Source organism: Moschus berezovskii, chromosome X (assembly GCF_049115385.1).
Source record: "Moschus berezovskii isolate FMDL1 chromosome X, NW_MosBer_1.0, whole genome shotgun sequence".
NCBI lineage: Eukaryota > Metazoa > Chordata > Mammalia > Artiodactyla > Moschidae > Moschus > Moschus berezovskii.
In genome coordinates, this window is record NC_142488.1 from 1,738,548 (window position 1) to 1,764,226 (window position 25,679).

Below are 25,679 nucleotides of genomic sequence, written 5' to 3' on the forward strand. Positions count from 1 at the left end.
AAGAATCCGCCTGCAGTGTAGGGGACCCCGGTTCGATTCCTGGCTTGGGAAGAGCCGCTGGAGAAGGGATAGGCTACCCACTCCAGTATTCTTGGGCTTCTCTTGTGGGTCAGCTGGTAAAGAATCTGCCTCCAATGTGGGAGACCTATGTATAAGGGCTTCCCTGGTAAAAGGTCTGACTGCCAAATCAGGAGTTGCAACAGATGCAGATTCAACCCCTGGGTTGGGAAGATCCCCTGGAAAAGGAAATGGCAACCCACTCTAGTATTGGTGGCTGGAGAATCCCATGCACAGAGGAGCCTGGCGGGCCACAGTCCACAGGATCACAGAGAGTCGGACATGACTAAGCTCACAGCACACACACACCCACCCACCCACACACACACTATGCATAAAATAAATAAGCTTCAAGGATAGTTCAACACAGGGAACATAGCCAATATTTTACAGTAATATAAATGGACTATAATCTATAAAAATTTCGAATTATGATATATACACCAGAAACTAATATAACGCTGTAATCAGTGATACCTCAATAAAAAAACAATTTCTGGGTTTTTAAGTAGCCGGAGTTATATAAGATTGGTGGATGATACAAAAGATCTCTTTTGGTTTTCCTTCCCAGGCCTACCCTTAGAATTCTGTGATCAGAATTGCTCACGAGAAAAGTGGAAGTTCCTTTCTCAGCCACACCCTCGTTGTCCCTCTCTAGGGAAAACAGAAATAAACTGGACACAGGGAACAATTTAAGGGGTTGACCCTGGCGTCTGATACAGCTGGGTCCCACAAATTCTCTCCAGTGAGTGACCACTGAATGAACAGACCTTGGTCCGTGAGGGAGCGGGTAACACAGAAGTCACCGAGCTTCGACAGAGACTCAGAGATGGCATTCCCTATTTCTAATGATCCATCCTCTGTTTTTTCTGCTCATTTACAGTACATTCATACTTTAGACAGACAGAAGATATCACCACTTGGCCTAAAGATTCACTTATCCTAAAGAGGCGCAACCTATACCATCCTCCAACTTAACAGCACAGATAAAGCAGCAATTTTACTGCTTAAAGATTTCCCACGCAAATACACTTGAGTGTTTTGTTCCTGTAACACTGTCTAGCGGATGCACAGAAGCGTTACTTAGTGGGGGTGGGGGGGCGGAGTATCGACGCAGCTGGAAAAAATCCAGAAACAATGGCTTGTGTAAAATCTCACAGAAGCTGGCTTTAAACGCTTCCCAGTTCAGTTCAGTTCAGTCGCTCAGTCGTGTCCGACTCTCCGCGACCCCATGAATCACCTCATTAATACGGGTAGCAGGCGTCCCGAAGCCAGTTCAAGAAGAAATCTAAGAAACATGATCCGAAGATTGTAAAAACCCTGAAAAGCTTGTTTCCCAGAAAGCAATATGGAACTGAAAATGCTGTCTGTATTTCTAGTAGCAGATTTACTAAGACACCAACCCAAATATTTAGCTTCGTATGGTACAGCATTTGCTATATAAAGACCTGTCTGGAGCGGCAAGAGAAAAGAAGGAAAGAAAAAGGTTATTTTATGGAGAAATGATGAGCAAAGGAATTCACTGTTTGTTCTTTGCAGTTGCCATTTATTTTCATGGAGCAAAAAGTCTGCTAGCAAACGCAAAATTAGTATTACTGAAAATGAGATCCAGACCGACTTATCTTGGCAGTCAGAGTTAATGTGGGTTTTTCAAACCATAACTTCAAATTTTCTGAAGCAATCATTCATCTGTACATTTTTTTACGACGGAAATTATTAAATGCTATGAAAAGCGGCAAAGACAAAAAAAAAAAAAAAACAGAAAAACCCAGTGTTTATCTAAATGGTACAGTCATTCCTTATTTTTCCATAGCATATATATGCTCCTGAAATCGTAAATTCATACCCTCGACCAACCTGAAAGATGTCTCCAGAATTCAAGGTCAACTAAATTATCAGATGGATCGAGGAAAGCGAACCGGATTTTTCTGAACATAGACAGCACAGTTTAGTTCCTAAAAGTAGGGCATTTATTCTATTTCCAGCAAAACACTGGCCCTGATACACAGCAGACATGCCCATCTAATGGAGTATTTAGAACCGCTGTGATGTTTCAATAGCAACAAAGAAGATGATGCTCATAATTTGAAAACAGAGCGTGAGGATCCAAACACAAAATTTGGGGAAAGCTTCCAGCCAGGATCCTTGAACCTCCAGGCAACACAGCAAGAGCGCCATGTTGTATCTGCTCTTCACGCCCAACACTGGTACACTGGACAGTGGTAAACGATCCTTAAGATTTTTTTTTTCCATTAAAACAACAACAACAACAACTCTCTTTTGAATATTGCTTCTGCTTTATGGTTTGGGTTTTCTGTCCCAGAGGCATGTGAGATCTCAGCTCCCCCACCAGGGATGAACCCTGCACCCCACCCCACCCCCTGTATTGGAAGGGGAAGTCCCAACCACTGAAGTGCCAGCGGTAACTGATTCTGACCGACGGCATTTGAGAAGAAGACCTGTCTCATGAAAAACAAAAATCTGCCAACAGAGAAAAAATCTTTTAAAAAAAACAAGTTTCCTGAGAGCAAAACCGCAGCCACATTCTACGAAAGGTTTATGCATTTGTTTCTTTCACTGAGCTAAGACAGACACCGCTATTTCACGAGTCTTGCCACTTCCCCCTCTATAGCTAGCTGCCAAAGTGGAAATGAAGGCCGATGGTGGTTTCTGAGTTCATTCTTGACGAGGCATGTTGAGCAAGCCCTAGGCTCCTCGTCTCTTTAAAAACAGGACTTCCTTACCCCTGAACATCATTAACGGGAGTGTAAGTTGGTACGGCCACCACGGAGAACTGGATGGAGGTTCTTTCGAAAACTAAACACAGAGCTTACCGTGTGATGCAGCAATTCCACGACTGGGCATACACCCTGAGAAAACCCACAGTTAGAAGCGATAACATGCACCCCGATGTTCACAGAAGCATTATTCACGACACCCAAGACATGGAAGGAACCTAAGTGTCCCCTGACAGACAGATGCATAAAGAAGGTGTGCTACATGCAGGCAGTGGAATACGACTCAGCCATGAAAAAGAACGAAAGAAGCCATTCGCAGAGATGTGGATGGATCCAGAGACCTTCGTATTAAGAGGAGCAAGTTAAAGAGGATCATACGCCATCTATGCGAAATCTAGACAGTTACACAAATGAAGTGAGAAATCAGAAACAGGCTCACCCACGTAGAAAACAAGCTTACGTTTACCAAAGGGGAAGGGGAGGGAGGGGTAAATTTGGAGGTGAGGATCAGCAGATATACAGAACAAAAAATAAGGAGCTTTTATATACGGAATGACATCCAGGATCCTGTAATATCGGACAGGATAGAAACACACACATATATATGGAATATGTAATAACCTATAATGGAAAAGAATCTGAAAAGTATATTTCTGTTTGTATGTATATATATTCAGTTAATATATATTCTTACACATACATAGATATGCTTTTCAGATTTTTTCCATTATAGGCTATTACATATTCCATATAAATGTGTGTGTATATATATATTCAGTTACATATATATTCTTATATATGCTCTTACATATATACACTTTCTGATTTTTCCCGATCATTACATATTACATATATGTCTATATATATATATTCAGTTAGATGTATATTCTTACACAAATGTATATACTTTTTCAGATTCTTTTCCATTTAGATTATTACATATACATGTGTGTACATATATATTCAGTTACATATATGTTCTTATGTGTATTATAACAAATATATACTTTTTCAGATTCTTTTCCACTATAGGTTATTACACATTACCTATACGTGTGTGTGTATATATATATTCAGCTACATATGTAAAGAATACAATCATATATATATTCCTTTACATATATAAGAATATATATATAGTGTATATATATGTTATATACATAACTGAATATACATACACTTTTCAGGTTCTTTTCCATTATAGGTAATTACAAGATACTGGATGCAGTTCAGTATCTGTTGGGTCCTTCTTGCTTATTTTATAAACAATAGTAGAGTTGATTTACAATGTTTCAAGGGCAGAGCTAAGTGCTCCAGTTACATATATATCCTTTTATATCTATATTCAGCTACATATATATTCTTTTATATTCAGTAACATATATTCTTATATATATATCCAACTACATATATATTTTTATATATATTCAGCCCTATGTTTTTATATATAGTTAAATAATATATTCTTTTATATTCAGCTACATATATTCTTTTATATATATATATACAGCTACATATAAATTCTTCTATATATTCACTTCAGTTCAGTCACTCAGTCATGTCTGACTCTGTGCAACCCCAGGGACCGCAGCACGCCAGGCGTCCCTGTCCATCACCAAATCCCTGGGTTTATTCAAACTCATGTCCATCGAGTCGGTGACGCCATCCAAACATCTCATCCTCTGTCATCCCCTTCTCCTCCTGCCTTCAATCTTTCCCAGCATCAGGGCCTTTTCTAATGAGTCAGCTCTTCGCATCTGGTGGCCAAAGTACTGGAGTTTCAGCTTCAACATCAGTCCCTCCAATGAACAGCCAGGACTGATCTCCTTTAGGATGGACTGGTTGGATCTCCCTGCAGTCCAAGGAACTCTCAAGAGGCTTCTCCAACACCACAGTTCAAAAGCATCAATTCTTCGGCGCTCAGCTTTCTTCACAGTCCAACTCTCACATCCATACATGACCACTGGAAAAACCATAGCCTTGACTAGACAGACCTACTTGCATTTTACCACAGGTTCTGTTGTTAAGTGGGTCAGGCGTGTCCAACTGTTTGCAACCCCATGGACTGCTGCACGACAGGCCTCCCTGTCCGTCACCAACTCCTGGAGCTTGCTCAAACTCGTGTCCACTGAGTCAGTGAGGCCATCCAACCACGTCATCCTCTGTCACTCTTTTCTCCTCTTGGCTACACCCCAACACAACATTAGAAGTTTTTAAAAATGGACACAGACAGTCCAATAAAATGCGACGGGGATCCGTATGAAACCAACTATGGAGAAAATGAGATGCAGAAAGGTCCCTTGGCCATCTCCATGGCACTTGGCAATATTTCTCTCCAACTAAGAGACCCCGCAGGATAAAGCAGAAGGCACAGGAATGACCCCGCAGTCGTTCCGGCCTTTACACACAAACGCTTGTTAAATTGCTCATAACGTCCGTCAACTAGCCCAGCTCTCCACCATCGGCCCCTGCGACGTTCTATTATTTTGGCAGCACCAAAATACACTTGAGATTTCTCATGGAAAAGGTGAGTTTAGGAAAGGTCCAGCATCATCCAAGTCAAGAAATGGTCTATCTGTTACGAGAGATCCTGCCCGTGAAGATAAATACATGAATGCTGATTAATAGGAACAGGTCACTGGGATACGTCCTTATCACTGGTTGCTATTGTTCTGTGGCTCAGTCATGTCTGACTCTTTGCGACCCCATGGACTACAGCACGCCAGGCCTCCCTGTCCATCACCAACTCCCGGAGTTCACTCAAACTCACATCCATCGAGTCGGTGATGCCATCCAACCATCTCATCCTCTGTCGTCCCCTTCTCCTCCCACCCCCAATCCTTCCCAGCATCAGGGGCTTTTCTAATGAGTCGGCTCTTTGCATCAGGTGGTCAAAGTCTTGGAGGTTCAGCATCAGTCCTTCCGATGAATATTCACGGTTGATTACCTTTAGGAAATCAGCAACAGATTGGTTACCAAGCTTTTGTAGGCTGAGCAAATCCACCTCGTTAGCCCCAAGCCTCATATTCAAGAAAAACCGCAAATGGTGTGCATCAAGTTTTGTTTAAGATTTAACTCCGGTTGTGAATCTTCCCTGCCAAGTTTTGAGACCGCTAAATGACACAAAAAGCCATAAAATGCTGATTGTCTAATATGAGAGAAGAGACATCTGTGATGACTCATGGATTGACCGATCTTGTTACAGGATTCTCACAAGGATAACAGTTCATTAGCTCTAATTAGCTGCTCATCATTGAGCCATGTGCATCCTCAGACTTTCCAAACAGAGAGGCAGTCACTGTTGCTGGCTGTGTGGAATTCTCGCCGATAAGATCCCGGGTGACTCCGCAGGGCATCAAGTCTGCTGTGGTTTGAAAGATAAGTCATGGCGAAGCTAGTGTGTTATACATAGACACAGGGGTGCTAAGGCAAACATTAGAAGCTGTTGCAATATTTGTGGCTGCAGTCGATCCTAAAAGAAATAAGTCCTGAATATTCATGGGAAGGACTCATGCTGAAGCTGAAACTCCAATACTTTGGCCACCTCATGCGAAGAGTTGATTCATTGGAAAAGACTCTGATGCTGGGAAAGATTGAAGGTGGGAGGAGAAGGGGACGTCGGAGGAGGAGACGGTTGGATGGCATCACCGACTCGATGGACATGAGTTTCAGCAAACTCCGGGAGTTGGTGAAGGACAGGGAGGCCTGGTGTGCTGCAGTCCATGGGGTCGCAAACAGTCACACACTACTGAGCGACTGAACTGAACTGATACAGTGTTTGGGGCTTTCCAGGTGGCTCAGGGCGGAGAAGGCAATGGCACCCCACTCCAGTACTGTTGCCTGGAAAATCCCATGGACGGAGGAGCCTGGTAGGCTGCAGTCCATGGGGTCGCTGAGAGTCGGACACGACTGAGCGACTTCACTTTCACTGTTTACTTTCATGCATTGGAGAAGGAAATGGCAACCCACTCCAGTGTTCTTGCCTGGAGAATCCCAGGGACGGGGGAGCCTGGTGGGCTGCCGTCTGTGGGGTCGCACAGAGTCGGACACGACTGAAGTGACTTAGCAGCAGCAGGTGGCTTAGGAGGTAAAGAATCCCCCCCTCAATGCTAGAGACACAGGCTGACATGGGTTCGATCCCTGGGTCGGGAAGATCCCCTGGAGGAAGGCATGGCAACCCACTCCAGTATTCTTGTCTGGAGAATCCCATGAACAGAGGAGCCTGCAGGGGCTATACAGTCCACAGGCTTGCAAAGAGTTGGACACGACTGGAGCAAATGAGCCTGCACGTACTGCTTAAAGATTCTAGGCCCTGTGAGTCTCCCATCTGAATAGACTGCGATGACTTACTTCTAGCAGACCCTGCAGAAACGTGTTATCTGGACTTACAATTACAAACTGTCCATCCTTCGAAGTTCAAAGAACTTCGGGGTACCGTGCAGTAAGTCTGAGATGCATAGGGTGGTTAAAACAGCTGCTTGACGAATCCAAATGAGACCACACCCTTCACACACCTTTAGCTCGGTGGCCCTGAATTCTGAGGCCAGCGGTTTCATTTTCTGGTAGAGAAGCGAGGAATTCTCTTTTTCGCCCGAGGCGGTCACCTGTGTCATTTTAAAATTCGGCTGAGTTTGAATTATTTTTTTTCTTATTTTATTGCTTAATCGAAGGATAGTTGAGGTACCGTGTTGTGTTAGTTTAGGGACCAGCAAAAGGATTCAGTTATACATATATATGCATATTTGCTCTCATATTCTTTTCCACCACAGGGGATTACATGGTATTGATCATGGTTCCCTGTGCTATGCAGTAGGTCTGGCTGTTTATTTCATTGATATATAAATAAATAGAGAATAGTGTGTATCTGCTATTCCCAAACTCCTAATTTATTCCCCTCCTTTTGTCGTTTGGTAGCCATACGTTGGTTTTCTATGTCTGAGAGTCTGCTTCTGTTTTCTAAGTTGTTTTGTATTATTATTATTTTCTTAATCCCACATATAAGTGAGATCACGTGCTATTTGTCTTTCTGTGTCTGACTCAGTTCACTTAGCAACGATCGTCTCTAGGTCCACCCAGGTTCCCGAAAATGACACTGTTTCATTGTGTTTGATGCCTGAGAGGCATCCTGAGTGCCCGCTGACACATGAATGGATTTTTAAAAAAAGGTGCGGTACGTTTCGGTGGTGGAATATTACTCAGCCGTAACGAAGGAATCAAATAAGCCTCTGCCTTCTTTACCTGAACTGGGCAGGGACTCCCCTTTCCAGGGTCCGAGAGTGCGATCTTGCCGGATGCTCAGAAAAGAACTGTCCGGGGAGACACACGAACTGCCCAAGGAGGAGACTTGATTGGGAAGGGGCGCCCGGATGGAGAGCCGTGGGGAAGGAACCCGGGAGAATGGCTCATGGTCTCAGGCTTTTACGGGGACGGGATTAGTTTCTGGGTTTTCTCAGGCCAGTCATTCTGACTCGGGGTGCTTCCAGGTGGTCAGCCAGGAAGGATGCCAGAGAGAAAGATTCTGGGAAATGCTAAGACACGTGGTGTCTCCTTCTGACCTTTCCCGAACTCTCCCGGTAGGGCGACGGCCTGTCGGTTCCGAGAGCTCCTTCCCAGGAGGACCTCCTGTCGTAAAATTAACTCACGTGCATGGTTCCTATGGTGCCCGGCCAGGGTGAGTGCGCTCAGCCAATGTACGTCCCTCAAACAGGAACACAGATTTTTATGACCCTCACAGCCCCGAGGGCTGCCAGCGACCAGTGCCTCCAAATGCCGTGACCGTAATGGGGAGACGGGAAAAGGCGTTGCTTCCTCAGCAGTGAAGGCAGAAGAACACAGGGAAACTTCCTGGGGCCCTTGAAGAATTTCGCTGTGGCATCAAGGGTGTCTGCATTCTGCACTGTCTAGCCAACTAGCGGCATTCTCTCTCTCTCTCACTTAATCCGTATTTGGATGTTGCCAATGATGTTTCAGGAAGCCTCTAGAATATTATTAGAGCGCACATCTTTTGCAGCAAAAATTATATCGTTTATGTGGCTTGGTGCTTAACACATTGTAAGATGCATGCATGCATGCACACACACACACACACACAGACATTACGACGGCTAACTTTCTGTGTCTTGATTGGCCCACAAAGTGCCCAGATATTTGGTAAAAGATGATTCCACATGTGTCTGGTATAGAGTGTTTCTGAATGAGATTCACATTTTTTTTTAAATTTTTCACACTGAAGTGTAGCTTATTTATAATGTTGGCATCCTTGGTGGCTTAGATGGTGCAGAATCTGCCTGCAATGCAGGAGAGCTGGGTTCGATTCCTGGGTCAGGACGATCCCCTGGAGAAGGAAATGGCAACCCACTCCAGTATTCTTGCCCGGACAGAGGAGCCTGGTGGGGCTTCGGTCCCTGGGGTCGCAAAGCGTTGGACACGACTGAGCGACTCACAGTTTCATTTTCACTGTACTTTCATAGTTGCTTTACAACGTTGTGTTAAAGTTTCTAGCGTACAGCAAAGCGGTTCAGTTACACATATACGCTTTTTCAGATTCTTTCCCACTCACAGGCTATTACAGGATATTGAATGTAGCTTCCAGCGCTCTCCAGGAGGGCCTCGCGGGATGAGATGAACATATGAACCAGGAGACTGTGTAAGGCAGACTGCCCTCCCCAGGGCAGGTGGGGCTGGTCCCATCAGTGGGCGGCCTGCACCTACACTGCAGAGGAGGCAAACACGGCCATTGGTCTGGGGACTGGGCCCAAGGAGGATGTGAAACAAGATGCCAGGGATGAACCTCTCGTGCTCCCACCGCAGGTGATGTGGGTTTGATCCCTGGTTTGGGAAAACTCCACATGCCATGCAGCAACCTAGCTTATGCATCACAGCTACTGAGCCCAGGCACGCAGAGCCGCTGCTCCACAGCCAGGGAAGCCACCGCAAGGAGAAACCCACGCGCCACAACCAACAGTCACTCCCGCTCGCCACAACCAGTCCCCTCAAACAGCAGCAAAGAGCCAGTGAAACCAAACACAAAAATAAAATCCACAAGGGCATGGCCTGTATCTTGCCACCAACTCGCTTCACTCTTGTACAACGTTCCACTGCGCAATCATTTCACACTCTGTATATCCCCACACTCCCGCCCACAAACACGCAGGCTGATTGCAGGTTTCAACATCAGAGACACGACTCCTGAGAACAGGCTTATCACACGGACACACAGGCAAGGGATTCTTCTCCAGAGTTTCTACCCCACGAGCGCAACTTCTGGGTCACCTTCAGGTTTTCAAGATGGTGCCCAATGGACTTCCAAAGCGACTGCACCAACGTATAGGACTGGCGGCAAGGGGACAGTGCTGGCCCTGTTTGCGCATGCATCAACAGAGGGCTTTTACCCACGGGCAGAGGGCCTCCCTGCTGGCTCAGAGGGTAAAGAATGTGCCTGCAATGCAGATGACCTGGGTCCGATTCCTGGATCGGGAAGACCCCCTGGAGAAGGGAAAGGCTACAAACTCCTGTATATTCTTGCCTGGAGAATCCCCCATGGACAGAGGAGCCTGATGGGCTGCAGTCCCTGAGATGGCAAAGAGTCAGACACGCATGAGCCACTAACACTTTCCTTTTCACAGTAGCTACTCACTGACACCACACTTAAGATTAGCATCTCAGCCTGAGGACACGTCCCAGCTGCTCTTAGCGTTTGGCGGGTCTTGTGTGGCGACGTTCCGGCCAGGGGAGGGATGAACACCATGGAAACCTCCCACGGGTAGTAAGCGTGCATGTGTTTTAGCTCTTTTCAGCTGGATGGCGTTCAAGCAACAGACACACACACACAAAAAAACCAGCAACGGCAAGGAAGCACCAAATGCAAACAGAAGTACCTTGGGAGGTAGGTGCTGAAGACGGCAGAGGACCAGTCTGGCAAGGAGGCTGGACCTGTCCCTCACCACTGGGAAGACATCTACCCAAGCAGGAACACCTGGAATGGACAAGTCATTGAAAGGAGACGTCAGCTGTGACTGCGCTAAGTTGACAAAATTCTGGGGCGTCTTTCTCAAAGCAGTTCGCCTCACTCTAACCAAGACAGCCCCTGACTTAAGTGGTTCCATCTCTTGGGCTTCCCTGGTGGCTCAGCCGGTAAAGAATCTGCCTGCAATGCAGGAAAGCCAGGTTTAGTCTCTGGCTTGGGAAGATCCCCCGGAGGAGGGCATGGCAACCCACTCCAGTATTCTGGCCTGGAGAATCTCATGGATTGAGGAGCCTGGGGGGCTACAGTCCACAGGGTCGCAGAGAGTCGAACATGACTGAGCGAATCACGCTTTCTTCTCCTGCACCTCCAAAGACGGCAAGCTGCGTCCCAAAGTAAGTTTCTCATTTTCAAACACGATTGGTTCACTTTTTAACGGGCTACTGACCTACGATGATTCCTCTTTTGGGAAGCCTGATTCTTCTTGTCTTTTTGCTCACCTAGAAAACGTAAAATAAATGTGAGAAAACATGAGAATATACACACTGTTGGTATTGTTTAGTCTCTAAGTCGTGTCCCACTCTTTGCGACCCCATGGGCTGCAGCCCGCCAGGCTCCTCTGTCCACAGGATTCTCCAGGCAAGAATACTTGAGTGGGTTGCCATTTCCTCCTCCAGGGCATCTTCCCGACCCAGGGATCACACCCGGGTCTCCTGTACTGCAGGCGGATTCTTTACTCTCTGAGCCACGAGGGTATATGCATATAAATATATTGTTGAGTTTCTACAGCTATCCTATCTAGGTGGTGTAGGAGCAGGCATACATAAACATATTTAGCAATCTGGGGCAATTTTACAGGCTTTAGCGCTTTCACATCTGAGGTTTTTAGAACTTCTGGAGAGTACCATGTCTGGGATAAATGGATCTGTGCTCTGACTATGAAGAACATTAGACTGGTGTGCAGAATTTTCAGTGGGCATCCATGTGCCTCTGTTGCTGATGATGTTGTTGGGCAGTCACTCACTCATGTCCGACTCTTTGTGACCCCACAGACTGCAGCACGCCAGGCCTCCCTGTCCATCACCAACTCTCACAACTTGCTCAAACTCATGTCCGTCGAGTCGGTGATGCCATCCAATCATCTCATCCTCTGTCGTCCCCTTCTCCTCCTGCCTTCAATCTCCCAGCATCAGGGTCTTTTCCAGTGAGTCGGCTCCTCATATCAGGTGTCCAAAGCATTAGAGCTTCAGCATCAGTCCTTCCAATGAATATTCAGGACTGATCTCCTTTAGGATGGACTGGCTGGATCTCCATGCAGTCCAAGGGACTCTCAAGAGTCTTCTCCAACGCACCTGGGGGCTTCGATTATCCTCAGAGACCCTTGGCTGGTGAGAAGAGGCAGCTTCCTTTCTCCGTCCAAAGGGCATCTGTGAAACAGCTTGACTTGTAATGAATGCAAAACCATTTCAGCAAGAAAAAAACAGAACCTTAAAAAAAAAAATGGATTTCCGTTCCTTGGATGCTCTGACCTCCTGACAATCTGAGACCTGATGTCATGGACTGATCATCCCACTTAGCGTCTGAGGTTTCGACGTCTCCTTAAAAAGTCACTGATCTTGACCTCCCAGTTCACAGACCACAGGTATTAAGGATGTTTGCGCAAGATGGGGCTGCCAGAAAACTCGCGCACGTGTGCAATGGGCTTGGCTCGGATGCGGGAAAAACAGGCTGTCTAGACACGGCCCCCTCACATGCTGCAGAGGGCCAACCGGTGCTGAAATAGTCCGAGTCCCTTCATGGAGGTCACCGGGAGTGTGTCTGCCGTGGAACCGCACGGGTTCTGGGTGCTGTGCTGTACTGGGTTCTGTCCAAGCAGCCTGGGACACGGAGCAGTAACTTTCAGTTCCCTCTTGTCCAGGCAGGCAAGTGGGAAGGGGGCTCCTGCCTGCAGGTGGCAGATGGCGGGATGTCGGGCCTCCAGAATCATGGGAGCCAACTACTCATAAGAGACTCCCTGTCTCTCTGAAGACAGATGGTTGGATAGACAGATACGACGGATGGATGGATAGACAGATAGATAAAAAGACAGCTAGATAGATGATAGGTAGGTGTTGCAGAGTTGCCAAGCTGTGTCCGACTCTTTGCGACTCCATGGACTACAGCATGCCAGGCCTCCCTGTCCATCACTGTCTCCCGGAGCTTGCTCAAACTCATGTCCCTTGGGTCGGTGATGCCATCCAACTATCTCGTCCTCTGTCGTCCCCTTCTCCTCCTGCCCTCAATCTTTCCCAGCATCAGGGTCTTTTCCAATCAGTCGGGTCTTGCCATCAGGTGGCCAGAGTACTGGAGTCTCATCTTCAGCATTAGTCCTTCCAATGAATATTCAGGACTGATTTCCTTTAGGATGAACTGGTTGGATCACCTTGCAGTCCAAGGGACTCTCAAGAGTCTTCTCCAACACCACAGGTGGCTGATTCATGTCAGTGTATGGCAAAACCACTACAATATTGTAAAGTAGGTAGCCTCCAGTTAAAATAAACTAATTAAAAAAGAAAAAACAATAAATAAAATTAAATTGTAAAAAAATTAATGAATTTTTTAAAAAAGCATCCATTCTTCGGTGCTCAGCCTTCTTTATGGTCCAACTCTGACATCTGAACACGACTACTGGAGAAGACTCTTGAGAGTCCCTTGGACTGCAAGGAGATCCAACCGGTCCATTCTAAAGGAGATCAATCCTGGGTGTCCATTGGAAGGACTGATGCTAAAGCTGAAACTCCAATACTTTGGCCACCTCACGCAATGAGTTGACTCACTGGAAAAGACTCTGATGCTGGGAGGGACTGGGGGCGGGAGGAGAAGGGGACGACAGAGGATGAGATGGCTGGATGGCATCACCGACTGTGGATATGAGTTTGAGTGAACTCCGGGAGTTGGTGATGGACAGGGAGGCCTGGCGTGCTGTGATTCATGGGGTCGCGGAGAGTCGGACACGACTGAGCGACTGAACTGAACTGGAAAAACTATAGCTTGACTATACAGACCTTTGTCTGCAAAGTGACAACCCAGCTTTTTAATATGCTGTCTAGGTTTGTCATAGTTTTCCTTCGAAGGAATTCAAGCAGAAACCCTAAGAAACACCTTTTCCTGCGGAAGTCTCGTATGGAAGACTCCACACACATCATCATCTCCTGATGCTTTTCCACCTTTAGCGACACCTCATCTGCAACGCTCACGCCTCCCCTGACAGACCCCAGCTGTTGCCATCAACAGGCATGTCCATAAAGAAATCCCTCTTCCCCTGGATGAGTAGTGTTAGTCGCTCCGTTGTGTCTGACTCTTTGCGGCCCCACAGACTGTAGCCCGCCTGGGCTCCTCTGTCCGTGGGATTCTCCAGGCAAGGACACTGGAGCGGGTTGTCACACCCTTCTCCAGGGGGTCGGGAACTTTTTCACGGCATCACATAGCCCTGCTCTGCACAGCTTTCACGGGTCTGAGTCATCTCCTTTTGGAAACCTCGGGCCATCCCTCTTTCTCATGCAAAGTGTCCAGGCCGCTGCGTCCTCTCCCTGCCAAGCTCCCACAAACAGATAATCCTAACTGCTAAATGGATTACTGTAAATACCCATTTTGCAAGAAGTTAAACCCCGACGGCAGCCCTGAAGCCCGAGGCGCCTTCCAGAGGGACGGCGTCGTGGGTGATTTAGGAGGAGCATTAAGGAGGTGATCGATGGGGAAACATCTCCAAGAAGGGAGCTGAGACGATGCAGGCGGGATCGTGGAAGCGGCTATGGCGTGAGAAAGGAGACAAGCAAGGAGAGCAAGGCTCGTCTCCAGGCTTCGTGGGTGTCACAGGGCCCAGAGACGAGACACGCAGATATTAGATGGTAGGTAGGCAGGCAGATGACAGACAGATCCACATGAGAGGGAGACAGACAGACAGATGATAAGATGGATGATAGGTAGGTGGGCCACCCTGGAAGCTTAGTTGGTAAAGAATCCGCCTGCAATGCAGGAGACCACGGTTCAATTCCTGGTTTGGGAAGATCCCCTGGAGAAGGGATAGGCCGTCCTGTCCACTCCAGTATTCTCGGGCCTCCCTGGTGGCTCAGCTGGTAAACAATCTGCCTGCCACACGGGCAACCTGAGTTTCATCCCTGGGGTTGGGAAGATTCCTCTCGCCTCTGGAGGAGGGCATGGCAACCCACGCCAGTATTCTGGCCTGGAGAATCCCCATGGACAGAGGAGCCTGGTGGGCTACAGTGCATGGGGTCGCAGAGAGCCGGACACGACTGAGCGCCTAAGCACACACATACAGCAAGGTAGATGCACAGAGATGAGATTAGATGGACGGACAGACAAGACACATGGTAGTTCAGGTGACAGGCACACATGATAGGCAGGTAGATAGACAAATGGAGCCACAGACAGACAGATAAGATACACGACGGTTAAGATGATAGACAGGGGTGATGCACAGGTGAAGCGACGTGAAAGTCGCTCAGCTGTGTCCGATCTTTGCAACCCCACAGACTATACACTCCATGGAATTCTCCAGGCCTGAATACTGGAGTGGGTAGCCTTTCCCTTCTCCAGGGGATCTTCCCAACCCAGGGATCGAACCCGGGTGTCCTGCATGGGTAAAGAAACCCAGGCAGATTCTTTACCAGCTGAGCCACATGGAAAGCCCAATACACAGGTAGGTAGGTATCAAGAGACAGGCAGACAGACAAATAGAGAGACAGATGAATATATAGGCAGATGCTAGGCAAGATGACAGATACAGTAGGTGGGCAGTTAGGTAGATAGATCAATGGTAGATAAGACAGATGATAGACAGACAGACAGACAGAGAATAGAGACACTCGGACAGACAGACCGAGACAAAGGCAGAAGCATCGACGCACACCAGAGGTCACGTCCCCTCTTGGTCTAAGCAGGCATCATCTCCTGCTAATAAGACGGGTTCTCCTCCCAGCATCTCAACGACGACAACATCACCTCCTAGGGAAAGGCAGCCGTTGATAGTCACTCCAGATACCAGAGGGAGGGGCTGTGGAAAAAAGAATCATCCGTTTCCTACAACTCCTGTCAAGTAAGTGAAAGTCGCTCAGCCGTGTCCAGCTCTCTCTGACCCCAGGGATTGTAGCCCTGCCAGGCTCCTCTGTCCATGGGATTCTCCAGGCATGCATACTGGAGTGGGTTGCCGTTTCCTCCTCCAGGGGAATCTTCCAGACCCAGGGATCAAACCCAAGTCTCTCGCATCGACAGGTGGATTCTTTGCCCCTGAGCCACCGGGGATGTCTTCTATGTCAAACTTAGAAACCTGATGCTTTACAAATTCTGTTTGCTGGCACAGCCACTTTAGAAGAACCAATGACGTCCCCTCCCTCCCCCCCACCACCATAAATAGGAATGACACCTCTGAGAGCAACCCTCTGAGGGAGGGGACTGCACACCACCTCCTACCGCGTCTCGCCTGCCTGCAGGAGACGCCCACTTGCTTCTCATTTGCTCCGAGAAGAACACGTCTTCAGGTTGTCAATAACGGAATTTTAGGCTCTCCACACTTGAAAGGATGATCTGGAGCTCCGACGCGTTTGGAAAATCACTCTCAAGGCTGACCTCAACCGTCATCGACGTCTCTTGGCAGACGCTGTGTGTGGTTCCGTGCCAGTTCTCTTCGGCAGACACACCAGACGGACGTGGAACGCTGTGCTCTCCACCGACGCGGAGGAGCACTGACCTGAATCTAAAGGTTGAGTGTTTGTTTCCAGTGCCTGCCGGTAACTTGCTTCGATCTCTCGGTCTTTTTTTAGAGCCTCCCAGTTCCCAGGCGACAGCCTGGGCAGGGCGGGCGTCTGGATGGACAAGAGCTTCCTGGAGGGCCAGCATTCAGGAATCAAGGACCAGAAGGTTCAGGCGACATCACGGCTCTATTCTCAGAGCACGTCTGGAAAGGCGCTCCCTCTTCATGCTCACCTCCGTTCTCGCTTTTCAAAGCTGGTATGCATCCAAAGAAAAATGGAGACAGGGATTCGACAAGATAACATGCTCCTCGATGCTCATGGCAGCACTGTGTACAATAGGGAAAAGCTAAGGGTCCATCAGCAGATGAATGGATAAAGAAGATGTACATATATACAGAGTGGAATATTACACAGCCATGAAAAAGAACGGAACAACGCCATTTAAGCAACAGGGATCAACTTAGAGAAGATCACTCTACATGAAGTCAGACAGAGAATGACAAATGGTCCATGTTGTCAATTACACGCAGAATCTAAAAAGGAAATAAAACAATTGAACCAATATATCAACACAGAAAAAGACCCACAGATATTATCAAAGGGAGAGGGGAGGGAGAGGATCAACATAGAAGGCGGGGAATACAGCATACAAACCACTATGTATCAAACAGATAAGCTAGAAGGATACGTTGGGCGGGGAATACAGCATACAAACCACTATGTATCAAACAGATAAGCTAGAAGGATACGTTGTCCCTGTAATGATACGCTAAAGGATACACTGCCCAGCGCAGGGAATAAAGCCAATATTTTATAATACGTTAAAGGGAGTATAATCTGTAACAACTACAAATCACTATGCTGTGCGCCTTAAATTAATGTAAGATGGCAAACCAACTATACCTCAGTAAAACATTAAATCATACATACATAAAAGCCAAAAAAAAAAAAAAAATTCTGACCTTGAATAGATGGGATTTTCAGGCAGGGCTGAGCTCTGCAAGGACTTCTTCTCCAAAAAAAAAATCACGTCCCCAGATTCTAGAGATTGGGACCTGATACGTTTTTGGACACGGACTCAGGCCACAGGAGAAACACGCTGTCACAATTGTGAAGGGTTATGCTCTTAATGATTACCAGGCCCGTCACTGTTTAGCAAAGATGGGCGCGCGGCTGGGTCGTGACCGTCCGTTTTTCTGCTGGAATGGAAACAAAGCTGGGTTAGAACGGAAACGAATTTCGGGAGTTTGCCCTTCAGAGTCTACAGCCGTCTCTGGGAGGTCCCGGGGGGGGACAAAGAAGGACTGGTTATTGCTGGTTAGTCGCTCAGTCGTGTCCAACTCTTTGCAACCCCGTGGAGTGTAGCCCTCTGGGCTCCTCTGTCCAAGGGGATCCTCTGAGCAGGAAGACTGGAGCGGGTTGCCATTTCCTCCTCCAGGGGATCTTCCTGACCCAGGGATTGAACCCACCTCTCTGGCGCTTCCTGTATTGGCAGCCGGGTTCTTCACCAACTTTAACTAAGCACATGCGCTCCAACTACCAAAGCTCATGCGCCCCCGAGTTCTTGTTCCACGAGAAGAGAAGAGAAACCCCCTCAATGAGAAACCCATGCACCGCAACTAGAGAGTCACCCCCAGTCGCTGCAACTAGAGAAAAGCCCACGCCCAGCAAACAAACAGACAGCATAGCCAACAATAAACAAATACAGGTAAACGAATGCTAACTCTCCAGGTGAAAAAAGAAAATCTTTAACAGCCTTCGAAAGATGGTGACACCTTCAAGATAACTAGCTTCTCTCAAAGTAGCAAATCAACGCTGTGGAGGAGGAAATGGCCGCCCACTCCAGTATTCCTGCCTGGAAAATCCGAGGAGCCTGGCAGGCTTCCGTCCATGGGGTCGCAAAGGGCTGGACACAACACTCATGCAAGCGAAAGTAAGAAAGATGAACAAATCCTAAAAGATTCTGACAGGATTCCAAGGGAAACATTCAAATTTACAAAAAAAGACTTCTCACATCTGGAGCTTCCAGAATCTGTCCGTTGAGCATATTTTAAAATTAATGGATGCATCCGCAGCCTCTGCATATGAATTCAAGATGCCCTGATGAGGTGCTGCAGGCTTCGCTCTCTTACTTGAGAGAAGACGTTCTATTGAAGAGGATGGAACGTCTGATAAGAGTGTAAGAGCTCATCTTATTAACTTTTCCTGCATCTTTTCATATCTCCAGATAATTCTCCCCAAAGAGACGGGCCAATATTATCATTATTATCATTTCTTTAATAACAGTTTCGCGTACAGCCTTAGGTCTCTCATAAAACTCCTTGGGTGCGGGGAAGGAAACTTTCCATCGTTAATAAAAAGCGCATGGTGACGCTGAGATGACATCAATCTGATTCCTGCAGGGCGATAGCACTTTGGGAATTCCGTGCGGCTAAAAAAAGGAAGGAAGGGAAGAAAAAGAGGAGAAGCCGTACAGCTTAGTCAGCACAGAGGAGGCTAAAAGCCAGCAACGCTTATAATTGTGATCAAGGCCGATGAGATCGGGGACCACTTTCAGCGACGCTGTCATCTTTAGGACCTCAGCATCACGCGAGGCGCGCCACGCCCGTCTCAGACCGCGAGCTGCCGGCAGGTCTTCCCAAGTCGGACGTCCAGCACTGAGCGTCCAGTCGTCCCTCCCACACCCCAGGGTCGTCGTCCTTTCCGGGCTCCCCACCCGCCGGCTTCATGACTCACGTCTTGACCACAGACGTCTCCTGCCCTGCCCATCACCGCTGTGCCACCCACTCCTCGCCGGGTGGGGCGTCTCCCCGACACCCTGCTCTGCCCTTTCCTCCTGCGCTTCCATCAGCAACGTTACAATAAATACCAGATGTCGGATGGGGCTGGACTTTAAAAAAAAAAAAAGAAAATTTAAAAGAACATTGTCACAAACAGGTCTGCCGGCAAAAGCCACCTTGTGGAGGGTGGCTGGTTCCATTCTTCCCAGACTGACTCTGTGTCAAAGATGGTCTCACAGTATTAAGATGCTCCAGGGAGAGGTCTCTTCATCTTTTGCTTATTCTTTTATTTTTAATTGGAAAGTGACAGTGAAAGTCGCTGAGGCGTGTCCGACTCAGTTGCAACCCCACGGACTATACAGCCCATGGGATTCTCCAGGCCAGAATACTGGAGTGGGTAGCCTTTCCCTTCTCCAGGGGATCTTCCCAACCCAGCGATCGAACCCAGCTCTCCCGCATTGCAGGCCGATTCTTTACCAGCTGAGCCACCAGGGAAGCCCAAGAATACTGGAGTGGGTAGCCTATCCCTTCTCCAGGGGATCTTCCCAACCCAGGGATCGAACTGGGGTCTCCTGCATTGCAGGCGGGTTATTTACCAACTAAGCCACCAGGGAAGCCCGTAATTGGAGGAGATCTACCATATGACCCAGCAATCCCACTCCTGGGCATATAAACCCTGAGAAAACCATAATTCACCAAGACACATGCACCCCAATGTTCACTGCAGCACAGTTTATGACAGTCAAGACACGGAAATGACCTAACTGTCAATCGACAGAGGAACAGATGAAAAAGAGGTGGTATGTTTATACAATGGAATATTACTCAGCCCCGAAAAGGAATGCAATTGAGTAGTCTGTAGAGATTGGATGGACCCAGAGTCTGTCATACAGGGTGAAGTCAGAAAGGGAAAGAAAGTCTGTATGAACATGCATTTGCGGAATCTAGAAAAACAGGACAGATGAACCTTCTTCTCCTTCTCATTCTTTTTTAAAAGGACTTGGTAAGGGAGTTCCGGGGCCATCCAGTGGTTAGGACCCTGAACTTTCACTGTCATGGCCTGGGTTCAATCCCTGGTTGGGGGACTAAGATTCTGCGAGCCTTGGAGTGGGCAAAAAAAAAAAAAAAATTAAATAAAAGTTGTGATACATAATTCAACATGTGACATAATTACAGAGCACTCATTACTTAAGAGAACTGGCGAACCAGAAATCCAACTGAAAAACGTGCTCCTCCAAAGAGGCCTTTGAAAGATATCCAGAAGATTATGTTATAAAACTGTAGCAGGGATCCAGCGACTGCCCCAGAGAGAAGTGACAGAACGGAAAAGAAGCAGAAAGAGAATATCTGCACCGTTAACAGCTGAACATTACCCCCGAATTGAAAGAATTACATTCAAGGTTAAATCAAACCAACCCAAGCAGGTCTAACCATCCTTCAATCTGACGTGTTGTTCGGTCGCTCAGTCGTGTCTGCCTCTTTGCGACCCCGTGGACCGCAGGACTCCAGGCTTCCTCCCGTGTCCTCCACCATCTCCTGGAGTTTGCGCATACTGAGGGCCACTGACTCAGTGGTGCATCTAATCAAACCCTAACTGGAGGTTATCGAGCGAGTATAACGCTGGTAGAAAGACAGCGTCGTGAAAGGAAGGCCCCTTTGTCACATTATGCTCTTGAGATGCTCAGAACCCGGGGGAATACTCTGTTCCAAGGTATGGACCAGACATGGGATGTTCAGAGCCTGGGCACCTCACGTAAAGAGTGGCCACCACAGACAAGAATTCCAAGTTGGGTCCTGAAGACTGTGTTCGTGGGCTGGCCCTGGAGGTGGCCCAGTGGTGAAGAATCCACCTGCCAGCGCAAGGGACGCAGGTTCGATTCCTGGTCCGGGAAGAACCCACGTGCTGTAGAGCACCAAAGCCCGTGCACTCTGTAACAAAAGCCACTGCAGTTAAGAAGGCTGCACACCCAAATTAGAGAAGAGTCCCTGAACGCTCCAACTAGAGAAAGCCCTTGAGCAGCAACGAAGAACCAGCACAGCCAAAAATAAAATATAAAGTCTTAAGGAAAAGGAGTGAGTGTTCGACCCTCCACTCCCCCAAAAATCCCAGTCGGTCCAGAAAGACACAGGAAGGACTTTCTAGTGACCAGGACATGTACCTTGATCTGACCTGATCCTTGGGACACAGATGAATTGACAGCAAACTCTACAGAAGGTGACGAGAGTCTGCAACAAGCCCAACCATCGCCCAACCCAAGAGCGGAATGTCTGGCCCTCCAAATCATCATCACAACATCCGACAGGTTGCCTTGGAGACCAGCGATTCTGGAAATTTTTACACACAGCTGGTCGATCTTTGCTCTGGCCCTTGGAAACTAACCATAGAACCGCTTGGACCGTGAGCTGGTATCTGTACGGAGGATTGTCTCAGTGACCGGGTAAGGGGAGCCAGTCTTCTCTGCTAAGGCATTCAGAACCTTGGATCAGTCCAAACACTGTCAGATTTGCAATGTCTTTTCAAGTATTTCCTTTGAATGAATGACAGGACTATGCAGTGTATCATCGCTTGAAGGGAAAGAGAAAATGCAAACACATTTAGGTAGGCAAGAAAAAAAGACCACATTTTGGAAAGATAAATCCCAAATCCGGCATTATATGAGTAATTCACTTGAAAGAGAGCCAGTCAAATGGGGAATTACAGATACTCTGAGATCATCTGAGGATAAAGCATGCTTGGCTTTCAAGATGTTCAGTTTGTTTTGAAAGAAGAGGGTTTTGTTGAAAGCATTCACATAAGTGCACTTGATCTGAAATTTCCATGTGCGATTTTGTTTACAGATAATAAAAGCATCTAGTTTCTCTATGTATCTTGTCAGGCAGACTCTAGTGTCTGGAAACCTCAGATCTATAAAGGAAGATAACCTCATGTCTCTAAAGATCTATAAACAGGTGGGCTGTGTTCACCTCTAAAGCAAAAGAAAACATTTCCTTAGCAACGTGAACCAGAAACTCCACTTGGACCGATCATGGCCGACGTGTTCTGCTCCTTAAATGATAGTTCATGTGGCTTGATAATGCTGTCAACCAACATGTTTGGGATCTTAACAGCCAACGCTAAAGGAACTCAACGCTGAATACTCATTGGAAGAACTGATGCTGAAGCTGAAATTCCAATACTTTGGTCACCTGATGCGAAGAGCTGACCCATTGGAAAAGACCCTGATGCTGGGAAAGATTGAAGGCGGGAGGAGAAGGGGACGACAGAGGATGAGATGGTTGGATGGCATCACCGACTCGATGGACATGAGTTTGAGCAAGCTCCGGGAGCTGGTGATGGCCAGGCAAGTCTGGCGTGCTGCAGTCCATGGGGTGGCAAAGAGTCAGACACGACTTAGTTACTGAACAACAACAACTCTCACTTCTAGAAGGTTGGAGGGAAACACTGTTCGTGTTCTCGGAAGGTACAGCTGGGATGAATGTATCAAGCCTGTAAATGCTTTTTTCTTTGGTAGCCAACCTAAGTTTTATGGTGCATCTACACTCAGATTATATTCACCAAACAGTGAGGATATCCCAGGTTAAAATGCCCCAGGCTTGTTCACTTCGCTCCTTTCTCCTGGCGTCAAGAGAGCCACATCTTTGACCTATGACCCAAGCATCCCGCTCCTAAGCCTATATGCAGAGAAAACCATGATTCGAAAAGACACATGCCCCCCAACCTTCACAGAAGCACTATTGACAACAGTTAAGACATGGGAGCAACCTAGGCGTCCATCGGGAGGTGAATGGATAAAGCTGACGTGGAGGTGGCTGCTATTTTTCAGCCGCTCAGGCGTGTCCGACTCTTCGCGACCCCATGGACTGCAGCACGCCAGGCTCCTCCGTCCTCCGCTATCTCCCGGAGTTTGCTCAGATTCATGCCGTACGTGTCTACAATGTTTGGGGGCTGCCCTGGCGGCTCAGACGGTAAAGCGTCTGCCTGCCATGTGGGAGACCTGGGTTCGATGCTTGGGTCAGGAAGGTTCCCCTGGAGAAAGGAAATGGTAGCCCACTCCAGTATTCTTGCCTGGAACATCCCTTGGACGGAGAAATAGTCCATGGGGTCACAAAGAGTCGGACACGACTGAGCGCCTTCACTTTCATACAATGTTTGAAACGACCTTAAGAAAGGGCCTCTGAAATGGACTCTAGGAGACACACTGGATTCGTCCCGTTTTCTTTCCTCCTTTCAAACCGTCCTGTCCTCTCGTCTTTCCCAGCTTTTAGGGGGTCCCCTGCATGGCTTTGTCACGGGCCGTTTGTCCACATTCAGGAGCAGGATCACAGATTCTCCCCATCCATGTCTCTCGACGCGTCTCGGCCTTGATCTCTGCATCTCTGCCCCCCCATCTCCTGTGACTTCGCGCTCCTGCGACCCTCCTACGAGAACCCAGACGGTGACACAGAAGGAGCCCCTGAGTCAGCCCACTGGCAGACCCCCGTCTCACCACCCTTAACTGAGTCACCTCTGCAATGCCCCTTTTGACACGGAAGGCAACATATTCACGACTTCCAAGTATTCGCGCATGAACATTTGGGGACAGGAGGCGGGGGAGGATTTATTCAGTTATTCGGCCAGCCACATCCACTCGAGGATTCTGAACAAAATGACAGAAGCAGAATAGGTTTTCATTCAATATCCAATAGATATCGGTTGTTTTGGTGGCTATTGGGGGTCTTTGCTGGTGGCTCGGACGATAAACAGTGTGCCTGCTAATCCGGCAGACCTGGGTTTGATCCCTGGGTGGGGGAAGATCCCCTGGAGAAGGTAATGGCAACCCCCTCCAGTATTCCTGCCTGGAGAATCCCAGGGACAGAGGAGCCTGGCGGGCTACAGTCCATGGGGCCGCAAAGTATTGGACACAACTGAAGGGAATCAGCATGTATGCACACACAGGGCTTTGCTGATGTCTTTTAAAGCACCGTTAAATTTCACGGTATTGGGTTTGTCCTCTGCCTGACACTAGAATGTGTGGAAACACATTTACTGGATGCTGTTTCAACATGCCGAGTGTTTAAAGAGTGCCTCCCTGTCACAGGCTGAGGTCATGATTTAGAAGAGCTGGTGAGCACACATTTCAAAAAGAAAAAGAAATCATTACGTACCCTCCAGAAGAATAACCGCTGGAGAAATGCGTCGCATTTCACTTCAAAGAGCCAAGTCAAAAATGGGCAAGATTTTTTTCTGACATAAATGGGTGCTGGGCTTTGTAGAAGGAGCTGAGAAAGCTTGGACGTAAGGAAAGTGTTAGGTTGACTTCCTGTTCAGTCGCTCAGTCGAGTCTGACTCTTCAGCAGCCTATGGACTGCAGCTCTCCAGGTGCCTCTTGTCCAGGGGATTCTCCAGGCCAGAATACTGGAGTGGGATGCCACGCCCTCCTCCAGGGGATCTTCCCGACCCAGGAATCGAACCCGGGTCTCCCATGTCTCCTGCATTCCAGGCAGGTCCTTTACCCGCTGAAATGTATAAAGAAATCCCGTTGCCGGACACCTGAAATGAACGCAAAGCTGTACATCAACTGTACATCAGTAAAGTTTGCACAAACTTTAAAAAGCAAGACATTTCTCTACCGTGAATTTTGACCGAATCACACTTTCTTATGTGAACGAGATGACGGCATTGAAGATGATGAGAGAGAGACAGACAGAGAGACAGCAGCCATTGGCTCTTCCTAATATATAAAGACACGTCCTAACCTCTTAAAGAGACTGGGTAAGCCGTGAAGTCACCTACATCCTGGAAAGGGCTTGGACCAGCATCCTGGGATGGGCTTGGACCAGCATCCTGGGATGGGCTTGTGCCATCTCCCACTGGTGCCTAAGGGACCAGGAGCACCAGGATCAGGTAACGTGGCCAACTTTCCACAGGCGGTAAGTGCGGACATCCTTCCAAGAACAGGTCTGCAACACGGCAAAGACAGTGGAACACACCAGCTCCCTACTGACCACCCCACGGACTTCAGGGGAAACAGCCTTTTCTCAGCACTTTCTTACTCTTGCAGCTTTCATTCACCTGCGTTTAAATTACCAGTGCAATCTCCATTGGACCGTCTGAATCCCCGGTGGACGTGGCGTTCAGGTCTGAGCTTCCCGATAAAGTAAGGTGCGTTTATGGCAATCGATGTTCTCGGAAGGAAAATACTGGAAGACAGATGCCAATGGAACACAAATTCTTTTTATTTTTGCAGTAACAATGCTCTCACACGCTCTGGATGGCTCTGTCCAACTGTCTCGTACTTGATGAGCTGAGACAAGGCGTCTTAAGCTGCCTACCTTCAAGCCTACGCCCTTCTGAACTGGAAAGACGTGGGTGTTTATTCTACTGGCAAAACGCTGCTGTCCTGTCCTGCTG